This window comes from Alligator mississippiensis, chromosome 1 (assembly GCF_030867095.1).
Source record: "Alligator mississippiensis isolate rAllMis1 chromosome 1, rAllMis1, whole genome shotgun sequence".
Lineage (NCBI taxonomy): Eukaryota > Metazoa > Chordata > Crocodylia > Alligatoridae > Alligator > Alligator mississippiensis.
The window spans coordinates 486204284-486217715 of record NC_081824.1 but is presented as its reverse complement, the minus strand read 5'-3'; positions in this window follow the sequence as shown (position 1 = coordinate 486217715).

The window sequence follows — 13432 nt, the reverse complement described above, 5'->3', positions numbered from 1 at the left end:
AGAGCATATCTTTATTACTCATGATAGTAACCCCTCTGGTTCTGGCCACCACAATCACCCCTACCCCCGCATACAGGGCTGTGTTTCGTGCCCCTCCAACCCTTACCTGAGGGGAAGGACAACAGCCAGCTGTGGTCCCCCCCCCCCAGCTCTGAGACAATTTTCCCTTGGGCCCTAGGGGACATTTGGAAAATCATCCATGTGTGCAGGTGCCTTGAATCTTCCAGGCTGGAAAGGAGCCCGTCATCTGCTGCCCTGGCTGGGGATGAGGGTTTGGTGGATCTGTTTGTCCTGTCACCACTGGGGCAGACCCCAGAGGCCAGGGTGGAGGTGGGAGTGAGGGGGAAAAGCCTCCTGCCCCTTGGGCGCCAGAGACCTGCCCTCAGAGCCCACTACAGCCCCCACCCTGCCACAGCCCTCTGCTCCTCTGGGAGGGGGCCATAAAGGGCCCAGTTTTCTCCCCTCAGGGTGTATCTACATACAATGTTTACTGCAGAGCTGCTTGACTACTTCTGCAGGAAACGTCTTTGCATCTACACGTGTGCCCCTATTAGGGCACACAAAACGAATCAACTCTGGAGCAGGCAAGTGCCAGTCTGCTCCAGAGTTTTTTCATGTGCAACAACACACTGCTGCAGCCAGCTGCCAGCTAGCCTGTGCCCCAGCCACCCCTCTGCAATGCACTGCAACCCCGTCAGAGCAGCTGGATTTCCTGTGCATGTAGAAAATCTGGAGCAATAATCTTCAGAGTTTTTTGCTCCAGGGTGCACATTGATGCCCAGGGGCAAAAGACTCTGGAACTATGTGATGGCCAGAACCAAAGGGGTTAATGAGCAAATTATAGCAAATAATATCTGCTTCTTGGAGACATCTGACAGCAGTCTGACAGTTGACAGTTGATATTAGCTAAGGCAAAGCTTGTAAGATTGTAACCCGCAAATTGTATCTCTTCTGTCCCAAGTATAACCGCAATGTTAAAATTAACTGTCTGTATGGATCATAAGACTAACTGGGCCCCAAGAAGCAGAACTAGAAAACAGAACTGCAAACTTTAGCTGACCTAACGGTTCTTGCTTAAAGGTCAGTCGAAATAAAAAATAAGAAAAGTGATGGCGGCGGGGTGGGGGTGGGGTGGGGAGGGGGGAAGGCGGTGTCCGGGGGCGCTGGGGTGTGCCCGGACCCGGGGCAGTGGTGGGGGGTGCTTGGTCCCGCCCCCCGTCCTGCAGTTGCTGCCACCTGCCCCGTCGGCGCTGCGGGCGCTCCTCGGTGCGAGAGCGGAGCCGGACACCTGCAGCAGCGGGGACGGCGGGGCGGGGCCGTCACTGCCCCCGGCCCGGCTCTGCCCGCCCCCTCCGCCCCCCATTGCTGCCGCCCTGCACCCGCCCGGGCTCCGGGGTCAGGGCAGCCCAGACGGACCCGCGGGACCCCGCACGGACCTGGGGTTTTCCTAAGGAGAGAATTTGTCTGAAAATGTAGGAAGTGGAAAGTGCCTGCTGCTTCGCAGCCCCTCCTTCCAGCCCTGCAGGTGCCCTCTCTCCTACCCCACAGCAGTATGCCCTTGGTGCCAAGAAAGCAAACGGCATCCTGGGCTGCATTGGGAGGAGCGGTGCCAGCAGATCGAGGCTATGACTCTTCCCCTCTCTTCAGCACTGGGAAGGTCACAACTGGAGTCCTGTGTCCAGTTGTGGGCCCCCCACTACAGACAGGATGTGGTCACATTGGAGAAAGTCCAGCGGGAGGCAAGGAAAAGGTTTGCGGGGCTGGCACACAGGATGAATGAGTACAGGCTGAGGGAACTGGGCTGATTTAGCCTGGAGAAGACAAGGTGGAGGGGGATTGAATAGCAGCCTTCACTTCCCTGCAGGAGGGTTCAAAAGAGGATGGAGCTGGACTGGTCTCAGTAGTGGCAGATGACAGAAGGAGCAATGGGCTCCAATTTCAGAAAAGGAAGTTGTGGTTGGGTATTTGGAAACACTTTCTCACAAGGACAGTGCTGAAGCACTGGAACAGGCTCCCCAGAGCGGTGCTGGAGTCTCCATCTTGGAGGTGTTTAAGACCTGGGTAGACAAAGCCTTGGCCGGGATGATGTAGTTGGGGCTGGTCCTGCTCCGAGCAGCGGGTTGGATGAGATGTAACCTCCTGAGCTCCATCCAACCCTCATGTTCTGGGCTCTGTGTGTGCATAGACTCGTAGGTGTCCAAGATGCACACTCAGTGTCCAGGCCGTGCCCCCTGGCTCTGTTGGGGCTGGTCACGGAGAAGCAGATGTCTGCTCAGCATCCAGTCTCCCCGCACCCCCCACTTACCCCAGCCGGTGCTCCCCGCCAGCTTCAAGTCCCAGTAGCTGTGCTGGCCTCTCTCTGCCCGTCCCCAGCACCAGCCCAGAGCTGCACTGAGCAGGGTAATAGCAGAGGCAGGGCCCATGGGGGCTCATGCCTCCCCCAGACCGGCACACTGGGGTCTGTGGTGGGGTGGGGGCCAAAAGCATAGGGAGGTAAACCTGAGTCCCCCTCCCCACCTCCCAGCCCAGCAGGACACTCCCCCAGCTTGTGTCGTATCGGGGGGGCGGGGGGGGGGTTTGGCCCCATGTGTCCTTGTAACACTGCTCGTGCAGGAAGAAGTTGAGAGGATGCATGGTGGGGGCACCCACCCAGAGACAGCCACACCAGGGTCCTGTTACACCTGGCCCTGGTGCCCACCCCAGAAGCTACAGGGTCTCAGTCCCTGGTTATACCTGGCCCTGACAGTCCACCCCAGAGCTAGTCGCACCACCCGCTGGCTTCTCTCTTGCATATGTATTTGCGCTGCCTTAATGGTGACCAGCTGCCTCCTTTCTTCTCTACAGCACTTGACACAGGCTCAATAGTTGAGGTTGGTGCTGGGGAGGTCCAAGATGGTCCCTTCATGACTGGTTGCTGGTAAAGGAACTGGAGAAGTAGCTGAAACCTTGGAGGTGCTGGAAGCTGCAGGAGACTGAGGGGACATTCATGCAGACATGGACCCCCTCAACACCCCCCAGACAGCACATGGGGCAAGACCCACCCCAGCCAGAAAGGGAGCACTGGGGTTTTGTAAAGCAGGAGCCTGAGCTGCAACTAGCTCTGAGGTGGGCACTGGGGGCTGGGTATAACCAGGCTTCCCAATGCAGCTGGTGCTGGGATGGTGCTGGGCTGGGCATAATGGGATCTCCAGCTCCCCCTGCTCCAAGCCACCAGTCCCTGTTCCTGTTCCTGTCCCTGAGCTGGGCGAGTACACAGGGGTCTGGGCTGTCAGCTCCCCCCTTCCCCATTGCTTACATGAACTGAAAGAAGGCACCAGGATGTGGATCTTCTGTACAGCTGTCCCATGTGTTCCTGATGTGTTGGATAGCCCCAGTGTCACCAGTATCTCCAGCACTGGGGGAGAAGCAGGTGTCACGGCAACCAGTGAGTGCAGCACAAGCCACTCCCTTCCCCGTCTCACACACCTGGGTTCTTCATCCCAAATCCCAGAGCCAGGGACACGTCCGGCTCAACCCCCGCCTGAGGCAGCAGGATCAGCCCCGTGCAGCCCAGACATCCCCAGCCTCCAGGCCCTTCCTACAACTGCCAGCACCCCCAGGCCTTGCCTGCCCCTGCCCCCTCCCCCCCCACTGATCTGGGCAGGAGGGCCACGGGTGCCAAAATGTTTTGGGGCCTGCGACACAGGACTGGTGAGGAGTGGCCAAGGGACCTGGTCTGGTTCAGTCTGCAGAAGAGAAGATGGAGGGGGAATGAATAATAGGATTCACCTACCTCCAGGCTGGCTCCAAAGATGAAGGAGCTGGACTGTTCTCAGTGGGGCAGGTGAGAGGACAAGGGGCAATTGGAAGGGTCTGGGGGTGAGAGCAGGGGGGTGATGACAACATGTCCCTGGTGCCCCCCGCAGAGCTGGCTGCATGTCAAGCCTGTTAGCCTGAGCCCAGCACCACCCCAGAGCTGGCTGCAGCCCAGTGCTGGGTGAGGGGCCCTTCTATGCTCTACATGAGATGGAGGAAGAGATGAAAAGGGAATGCAGCGGGGTGGGGGCAGAGGGGTGGGCAGGAGTGGCAGAAGCTGGGACCCCTGGGCTCTGCCTGCTCTGGGGTGTGGTTGCAGCATCCCTGATCTCCCTTGCACTGGCAGGAGGGACCTAGGCAGCGCAGGATGGAGCTGCCTAGGCAGCACGAGGCCATAGAGATGATGCTGTGGGGCCCCCAGCACCCGAAGGACACCAACTCCCCTGGGCAGCCGGGGGCACTAGGGAAGAAGTGGGGTGTGGGTCTGGTGGCTTGGATGTCTCGGTTCTCTCTTGGCTCAGGGCGGGGAGGGGAGGGCAAGAGGGTAAGAGCAGGCAGGGGCTGGGAGCATAGATGCCTGGGTTTCTCTGGCCAGGTGTGCTTGGGCATCAGGCATCCTGCGTCTTTGCCCCACAGAGGGAACAGTCGACCCTGAGAATGGGGCTCCTGACACTTCATCGCAGGAGGGACGCAGGTCATGGGTCAAACAACATTCAAAGAAAACTGGTAGGGCTCTGCTTGGTGTCCCCCCCACCTTTGATGCTCCATGGGTCGGGGGGGTTTAAGCCCCCCCCAGAGGCACTGGGTGCTGCTGCAGGCCTTGCTGGGGCTGGGGACGGGGCTGAGCAAGTGCTGCTGGGACCAGCCCCGCAGGGTCCTGGCAAGAGGGTCTTACCTGCTGCTCAGGCTCAGCGCATTTTGGGCAGGCATGTTGGCTACAAATGTCCAACTTGGGATCCTTAAAATTCTTGTTTATTAGGTGGATTGAAACACTGTAATGAGGTCAAATCATAAACCCTGGGGCTGGTCCCGCCTCCCAGATGCACACACACAGAGTAGCGAGCTACAAGAGTCGGGTATACCTATCCCACAGGTGCTGGAGTCTGCCCTGATGGCCAGTCAAGGCTTCTTTCAGTGTGGTGTTATCCTCCAGAAGGGGGTCGCCGGCTTGTCCTTCTGGCTGGACAGGTCGGGTGCTGGTCAAGTTGGAGATCAAGAAGGCGTCCCTGAAGGTCACTTTTCACTGCTTTTTATCTGTCCTTGGCAGACTTTGGTGACTCCCCAGTTTTCAGGTTTTCCCAATCCAGGGGTCTTTGACCCTCGTGGGACTTCCCCCTCGGTGGCTACTGGATCCCCAGGGGTTGTCCGCATGTACGTGCAGGTTTGGGAGTCCGTTGATGACTTTTGATTAATTTACTGCTGTCATGAATAGGGCTCTGGGAGCAGTCGATCTGGAGATATTCAGCCCCAAAAGGTGATCCCTGGAGGTAATTAAGCCAGACCGGGGCGTCTAGCCCTTGAACAGGGAGGTTGAGAGAACTCCCGGTTGCTACATTGTCTCCTATTGATTCCTTCCGTTGGCTGATCTGCGGTTTGCATAGGTGTTAATTGACCCTTGTTACTGAAGCCTGCTACTGTGTTACACATTCAATCACTGACCCGCTCGCTCTTTCAGGGCCTGCCTGATACAAGGTAGCAGCAGTTTGAGTCCTGCCCTTGTTAACATTGTTACAGTGTATAACTTACTTCTGCAACTACACACATTTAGTTAAAAGGTGAAGCATATAAAATATAAGCTACAAGAGTAATGCCACGGCACACAAATAGATAAAAATACCAAAATACAAGGGGAGATACAAAATAGACACGTGCAAACTTTAAAACACAATTCCTCATCTTATAGTGAAAGAAAGAGGAAGGAAGAAAAGGTAGAAGAACAGAAACATATCTAAAGAGGGGAGAGCAAATGCAGGCAAGAGGAAAAGGGGGCTTTCTGCTACAGGCAGGAATTTGCCCCCTGCTCAGCCTGGCCCGGTCTGGGGGGTTCCCTGCCTCTGCAGTAGGGTCACGGCCTGGGCCTGGTTCTCTGCAGTGTCTCCAGCCCTGACCCCTCGGCAGCAGCAGGACATGGCGGTCACGGCCCCCATCCCCCCCCCCGTCTCCGGAGCAGGGGCAGGGGGGAGACCTGGGGGTGACACAGTGGCGAACTGAGGGTCCTTGGTGCCCAGGGGGCCAATACCTGCACTTGCAACCACCGCCCCCCCCCCACCCGGGGCAATCCAAACACAGAGCAGGGCCCAAGGCAAATCAGCCTGTGCGGGGCCCACCTCCCACCCCAGGACACTTCCATGGGGGAATTACCACTGCGACATGCCAGCCATGATTGCTGGCCGGAACGGCCGAAGAACAGCACAACCAGGCAGTCAGAATGTGGCAGGCGCCCCAACCTCTCCGGCCTGCGTGCCCCACTCGCTACCCCACTGGGGTGACAGCAACTGTAGGAAGAGGCTGGAGGGTGGGGGTGAATGGGGTCCCTGAGGTGGGAGTTTGGGTGCACGTGCCCCTGGGGTCCCTTATAGCTCCCGGCTGTGGGATTTGGGGCGAGGAACCCAGGTGGCAGGGAGTTGCTTCTGCTGCACTCGCTGCCTCTTCTGATACCTGCTTCTCCTCCCAGTCTGGTTTGCATGGGAGATGCTGGGGATGCTGGCCACACTGGCACTGTACCATGGCATGAATGGGAACCAGCGTGACCCAAACACCATGCAGTGGACTTCCAGGGCAGGGAAACTGGGAGCCCGGACACCTGGGTTGACTGTAGTGACCTCATTACACCCAGCCCCAGCACCACCCCAGAGCCAGCTGCAGCTCAGCCCAGGACCCCAACTGCTCTGCATGTCATCTTCTGTCAAAGGTGGGATCGGCAGCTGATGTCCTGTGACAGGGCAAGGCAGGTATCCTGGAGAGAACCAGCACTGAGATGCAGCTGGCTCTGGGGTGGGCATCCAGCACCATAGACCATCTTATTTCTCCCTGCAGGAGCAGCTGAAGTCTTACCACAGCACGTGGGCCAACTCGACTGTGAACGCTGAGCCTGGGTGAGTGTTGTGCTGGGGCTGGGAGGGGGGCTTGGGTCTGGCCCCATTTGCTCTTGACTTCAGAATGAACTGTGCTGCCCCCACTGCAGAGCCTGGTGCCCCCGGTCTGATCTGGTCTGGTCTGGTCTGGTCTAGTTTGGTCTGGTCTGGGGGGAGGCATGAGCCCCCCATGCGCCCTGCTGCTGCCCTGTTCTCTGCCCCCTTGGGCTCTCGGTGTGACTCTGGGCAAGCACCCTGAGGACAGGGCCAGGGACATGGGTGCACCTGCTGCTATGCAGTGATGTCTAGGAGCGCCGGCTGGGAAAAGCAGGCCAGTGGGGGGGACTGGTTGTGGGGCAGGCTGGTCTGTGTCCCCCAGACACCTGGGTTTTGTGTGAGTGTCCTGGGAGTTTCCACCCATCTCCTCACATCTAGGCAATACATCTGCATGGAGGAGGATGGGAGACACAGCTGGAGCAGCAGCAGTGTCCCCAGAGCCTGCCCTCACACGTGCACCCCAGGCAGCCGGACGGCAGCAGGTCTGCTCTGCTCCAGAGCCTGATATGTTCCCTTTCTATGAAGGACTGGAGCATGGTAGGGAGTTAACTCAGTCCTGGATTTTAAAGCTGATTTTGGCATGACAAAGCCGTCACACACATGTTTCTATAAGCACTAAGGAGGTGGGGATTTGGCGCAGGTGGTGCTGATCCTACAGAGTCTGAGAACCGTTGCAGCAGCAGGACGTTGGCAGTCTCAGCCTCATTTTCCTGGGGCAGGTGCAATGTCTGGTGCTGTGTCGTGCTGCTCGGAGGCCAGACACGGGGTTTGTCTGGGCTGGTCTGGATGGGCTGATCCTGCCCCAGGCATGGGTCAGATGGGATGTGACCCCTGGGGTCCTGTGCAGCCCCCAGCTCTGCAGTGTCTCTGGACGCTGCATGCCCTGTTCCCATCTCACTCCAGCCCCGAGGCTGTTCATTCTCCTCCTCCCAGTTTCCTTTTTAAACCAGTCTTTGTGAGCCCGAGTGGGCTCTTCTGGCCCCTCTCGAGGGCTCACCTGCCCTCGCCATGGTGCTGACACCTCTGCAGGGGCCAAACCGAGCAGGCCAAAGCTGGTGCCACTTCCTGGGACTTGAAACAATGGAGAAAAACTTGGTGCCACGACTTCCGACTGCAAGGTGTGTGCTTTCTAGCAATGTTAGTGGGTGTTCTTATGGTTTGTAGCAAAAATGTGACTGACGTTTTCTTTCTGTGTGAGGAAAGCATAGCCCTGTGTGTTTCTAACACTGCATTTATGTCCCATTTTTAACAGCTGTAGCAAAACTGTAGCACTGCGTTATTCCCGGATCAGGACCGGCTGGTGCTGGGGGGCCACACTGAAGTGTGGTGGTGCCGGGAAGGAGCCATCACTGCATCAGACCCCGAATGCAGCTGGGGAGGGGGAGGGGTGCGCTCAGCTCCTCGTTACTGTTCCAATTAACATTCAATCCCCACATGAAGGGGGCTGTGTGTTTCACTGCGGGGGCAGGGGCAAGCCCGGCCTGGCAGGGGAGGCTGGGACCGTGGGAGCCAGGCACTGGGAAATTCCTGTTCTCCCTCCGAGCCTCACCCGGGAGGGTGTTGGGGAGCCAGCGAGTCCTGCAGAGGGAGGGGCTGGGGCTTCGTCCCCCCTTGTGCCCCCTGTGGAAGAAATCAAACTTCGCGTTGTGGTTGTATCAGAATTGGCAGAGCCATCTAGGTTTATTTAAAGCTATGCAAATGATCACAAGGAGAGCTCTCAAAAGAACTCTGACCTCTACAAGTTTACAAGTGTATTGATACTTTAGACAGCGACAAAAGATGCAGGGTTCAGACAAAGCAACCTTGAGAGAAACAGAAAGATGTCGATCATTCGTTTGTCACACGTAAGCAGTTACTTATTTAGAAAAAAACACCGTGTTTTTGGGAACAGTTATCAGCTTCCTGTTTGGAGGAGAGGAGGAGGTTAATATCTGCACACGGAGCTTAATATATCAAGACAAAACAGGGCATGAAATTTTTTTCTTATCTTAGAATATTTTGAAACACATAGCATCAGCATCTTTTTTTCTTCTCTTTTTCTCTCTTTGTCTCTCCTCTTAGCCAAGTAAGAGACCTGGTTAAACTTATTTCCACAAGGGAAAGGCTGTGTTGTATGTGAAAAAGTATGATGATTGTCTAGATTTAAGTGAAGTATTTATACAGTCTCATGGGATATAACTGGCCAAACTGGAGGGGACAGCAGCACATTCTGTTCAGATGGGAATGATCTGGCTGGAGCAGGAGGCACCAGGAGGGCCCTGGGGTGTGCAGGTCAGGGGCTAATTCTGTTCAACTTTCCTGTCTGCGACCTTGTTAGTGGACTTGAACTGGGCTCATAAAGCTATCCCATAAACTGGGCTTGACACAAAGTGGGGAGGTATTGCCAATGGGACCAGATCCACACTAAATGGGGCCAAGAGGCTTCCCTGGATGACCAGAGACATCCAGAACAGCCTAAAGGCAGAAAGGGGGGCATATAAGCAGTGGAAACAGGGAGAGATTAGTAAAGAGGAGTATACCTCCTCAGCTCTCAGTTGTAGGGAGGCAGTTAGATGGGTCAAAGCTACCATGGAGATGAGGATGGCAGCCCAAGTTAAGGATAACAAAAAATTGTTTTTCAGATCTATAGGGAGTAAAAGGAAGGCCCAGGGCAGAATAGGACCGCTACTAAATGGGCAAAAGCAATTGGTGACAGACAGGCAAGACAAGGCTGAACTCCTCAATGGGTTCTTTGCCTCAGTGTTCCTAAATGAGGGGCACGACAAGTCTCACAATGGGATCATAGAGAGACAACAGCAAGGTGCCAGACTACCAAGTGTTGACTCTGACATACTGCAGAGTCACTTGGAAGGACTGGATGCGTTTAAGTCGGCAGGCCCGGATGAGCTCCATCCGAGGGTACTGAAGGCGCTGGCCAACATCATTGCAGAGGCACTGACAAGAATATTTGAACACTTGTGGCACATGAGCCAAGTCCCAGAGGACTGGAAAAGGGCCAATGTGGTCCCCATTTTCAAGAAGGGGAGCAAGGAGGATCCAGGCAACTATAGGCCAGTCAGTCTCACCTCCATCCTTGGTAAAGTCTTTGAAAAAAATTATTAAGGCTCATATATGTGAGAACCCAGCAGGAAACATTATGCTGAGGGGAAAGCAGCACGGGTTCATAGCAGGTAGATCATGCCTGACTAATCTAGTCTTTTTTTACGACCAGGTTACAAAACACCTGGACACAGGAGGAGGGGTTGACATTGTCTACTTAGACTTCAGGAAGGCCCTCGATATGGTATCCCACCCCATATTGGTGAACAAGTTAAGAGGCTGTGACTTGGATCATTACACAGTGCAGAAGGTGGCAAATTGGCTGGAGAGTCGCACCCAAAGAATGGTGGTGGATGGGTCGGTATCGACCTGGAAGGGTGTGGGCAGTGGGGTCCCACAGGGCTCGGTCCTTGGACCGATACTCTTCAATGTCTTCATCAGTGACTTGGACGAGGGAATGAAGTGTACACTGTCCAAGTTTGTGGATGATACAAAACTGTGGGGAGAAGTGGACAAGCTGGAGGGCAGGGAACAGCTACAAGCAGACTTGGACAGTTGGACAAATGGGCAGAAAACAACAGAATGCAATTCAACAAGGAGAAATGCAAAGTGCTGCACCTAGGGAGGAAAAATGTCCAGCACACCTACAGCCTAGGGAATGACCTGCTTGGTGGCATGGAAGCAGAAAGGGATGTTGGAGTCCTAGTGGACTCCAAGATGAACATGAGTCGGCAGTGTGACGAAGCCATCAGAAAAGCTAACGGCACTTTATCGTGCATCAGCAGATGCATGACAAATGGATCCAAGGAGGTGATACTTCCCCTCTATCGGGCACTGGTCAGACCGCAGTTGGAGTACTGTGTGCAATTTTGGGCACCGCGCTTCAAGAGGGATGTGGATAACCTGGAGAGGGTCCAGAGAAGGGCCACTCTTGTGGTTAAGGGCCTGCAGGCCAAGCTCTACAAGGAGAGACTAGAGAACCTGGACCTTTTCAGCCTCCGCAAGAGAAGGTTGAGAAGCGACCTTGTGGCTGCCTATAAGTTCATCACGGTGGCACAGAAGGGAATTGGTGAGGTTTTATTCACCAAGGCGTCCCCGGGGTTTACAAGAAATAATGGCCACAAGCTAGAAGAGAGCAGATTTAGACTGGACATTAGGAAGAACTTCTTCACAGTTCGAGTGGGCAAAATCTGGAACGGTCTCCCAAGGGAGGTGGTGCTCTCCCTACCCTGGGGGTCTTCAAGAGGAAGTTAGATGGGTATCTGGCTGGGGTCATCTAGACCCAGCACTCTTTCCTGCCTGTGCAGGGGGTCGGACTCGATGATCTGCAGTTTGGTGCAGCCTGCAGTACCCCAAGGGAGCTGAGCACCACCACACACATTCCCCTGGTGCCATCCTGCCCGTTCCCAGGGCTGTGCACAGGCCCCGAGTTTAGGCTGATGAGGCAGCAAGAGGCTGTTCCCTGCTTTCCATTTCCAGCTCCTTTCCATAGCATGATCCCCTGGCATTCCTCTTCCAGCCCCATGGCCAGCCCAACTCTCCCTGCCTGCTGCTTGCTCCTCCCTGCAACTTGGGGCTTTCTGCCCTGCACACACTCCCTCCCCTGGATGCAGCTCAGTCCCTGCCCTGCCAGTTCCTTTGAATTCAGATCCCAGGGAAACTTCTCTCCTGCCTCGAGCATCTCTTACTCAGGCCTTTGGGTCATGGGCGACTGGTGCCACCTTACTCAGGGGGGGCACATGCCTGCCCAGGGACCAGTAAGTGACTGGGGGGACAGTCCCCCATGGCTGATCTCACCGATTGGGGGAGAGGAGGTCCCGGCTTCTGGAAGTGGACACAGCACTCTGACTGCCCGGCCAGCACACGCAGGGCAGGGAGAACTGGCACTCCCACCAGCCCATCCTGCCCATTGCCTAAGTGGGATCATGGCTTGTCACAGGTGCACCACCACTCTCAGGGGCTGCATGTGCACCCCCTCTGCATCGCCACTGCTTCAGACTTTAGGTCCCGATGTCTTCCATGTCAGCTCTGGCTCCAAAGCGGGGCAGAACGGTCCCTTGCCTGAGGCAGCAGGAAGAGCAGGTGGCCCAGATGTCAGCCTCAGCCAGGCCTGGGCTCACCCTGAGAGTGCCGACAGGCACCTGCAGCCACCAGCCCCCTCCAGGCAGCAACGGACACGGACCCAACTGGCAGGTCCCAGACTGGTCTCTGCAGCTGTTTTCTGCTCATGATGGTGCAAAGCTGCGCCAGTCCAGTCCTGCCCACACAGAGCTGCAGCCCACCACCTGGTTTCACCCGGGACTGGGTTTGGGAGAGTCAATGCATCCATTCCTAAAGGGCCTTTGATGACCAAGCTCACTCGGTGGTGTGGACAAGCCCTGAGACTTTCATGAATGGGGCAGGCTTGGCAGGGAAATCTGGAGTCCCGCTTCTCTTGCCCATGCAGACGCTCGGTTGCCCAGAGCTGTCACCTCCCCCACGTGGGTCAGACGAGCCTGGAGTCAGGCTGAGTGTGGGCAGGGCCTGGCCTGGGCCAGTCTGCATCCCAATTGGGGTGTGATCTCCCACCCCACGGGCATCCCCCAGCCTGGCCTGGATCTGCCCTAGTGTCTGTGTCCTCACACCTCCTACCTGCAGGAAAGGGGATGGTGGAGGCCTCCCTGCAGCTCTGGGCCAAGCTCTGGGTGCACAGCGTGCACTGGGGACACCCGGGTGTGGATGGAGCAGGTGTGCACAGATCACAGACCCTGGGGCATACCGGGGAGGGGAGGTCAGGCTGGTGCTGTCCAGACCCGAGAGCAGGCGCTGCTTAGAGGTGAACTGGGACTTGCCCCTGGGGAGGGGGCAGTCAGTGGAGAAATGCCCCCTCACTCCTAAGTGGCCCCAGACTCAACATCAGCAATGGGCCCTGCTCTCCTGTGCCTGTCCTCCTCCCCGTCAGTGCTTCCCACTGCCCTGGCTGCAGTCCTGTGCCCACAGGGCTAGGGACCGGGTGGTCCCTGCTGGGGCAGACCAGTCCAGCCTGGGTGGGGCGAGGGGCAGGCATTAACCAAGTGACCCCGGCCCAGAGCACAGAGACCCCCGGGCCCTGCCCTCTGCTCCCCCTGCCACCCCCTCCCCCAGGCAGGCTGCTCTGGGGCCCTCTGCTCCCTGCTGTCTGCCAGCCCATCCCCCCTCCCTGCAGCCTCCCTGCCTGCCCCTCCTCACCCCCTTCCCAACAGCGCCTGTGACACCAGCTCAGGGGTTTGGAGCCCATCCCTCTTGCAACCCCCAGCACAGCAGCCCAGCTAGATGTGGGGGAGGGGGAGGGCATGGACCTGCCGGGATGACATCATCGCATGCCCCTTCCCCTCCCAGGGCCTGCCCTGCCCCCACCCCATGTCCCCCTCCCAGCTGGAACTGACCTGCAAGTCCTGGGATGCAGCAAATTCCCCGTGATCTCGGGGACCCGCCTGCCCTGGCCCTGA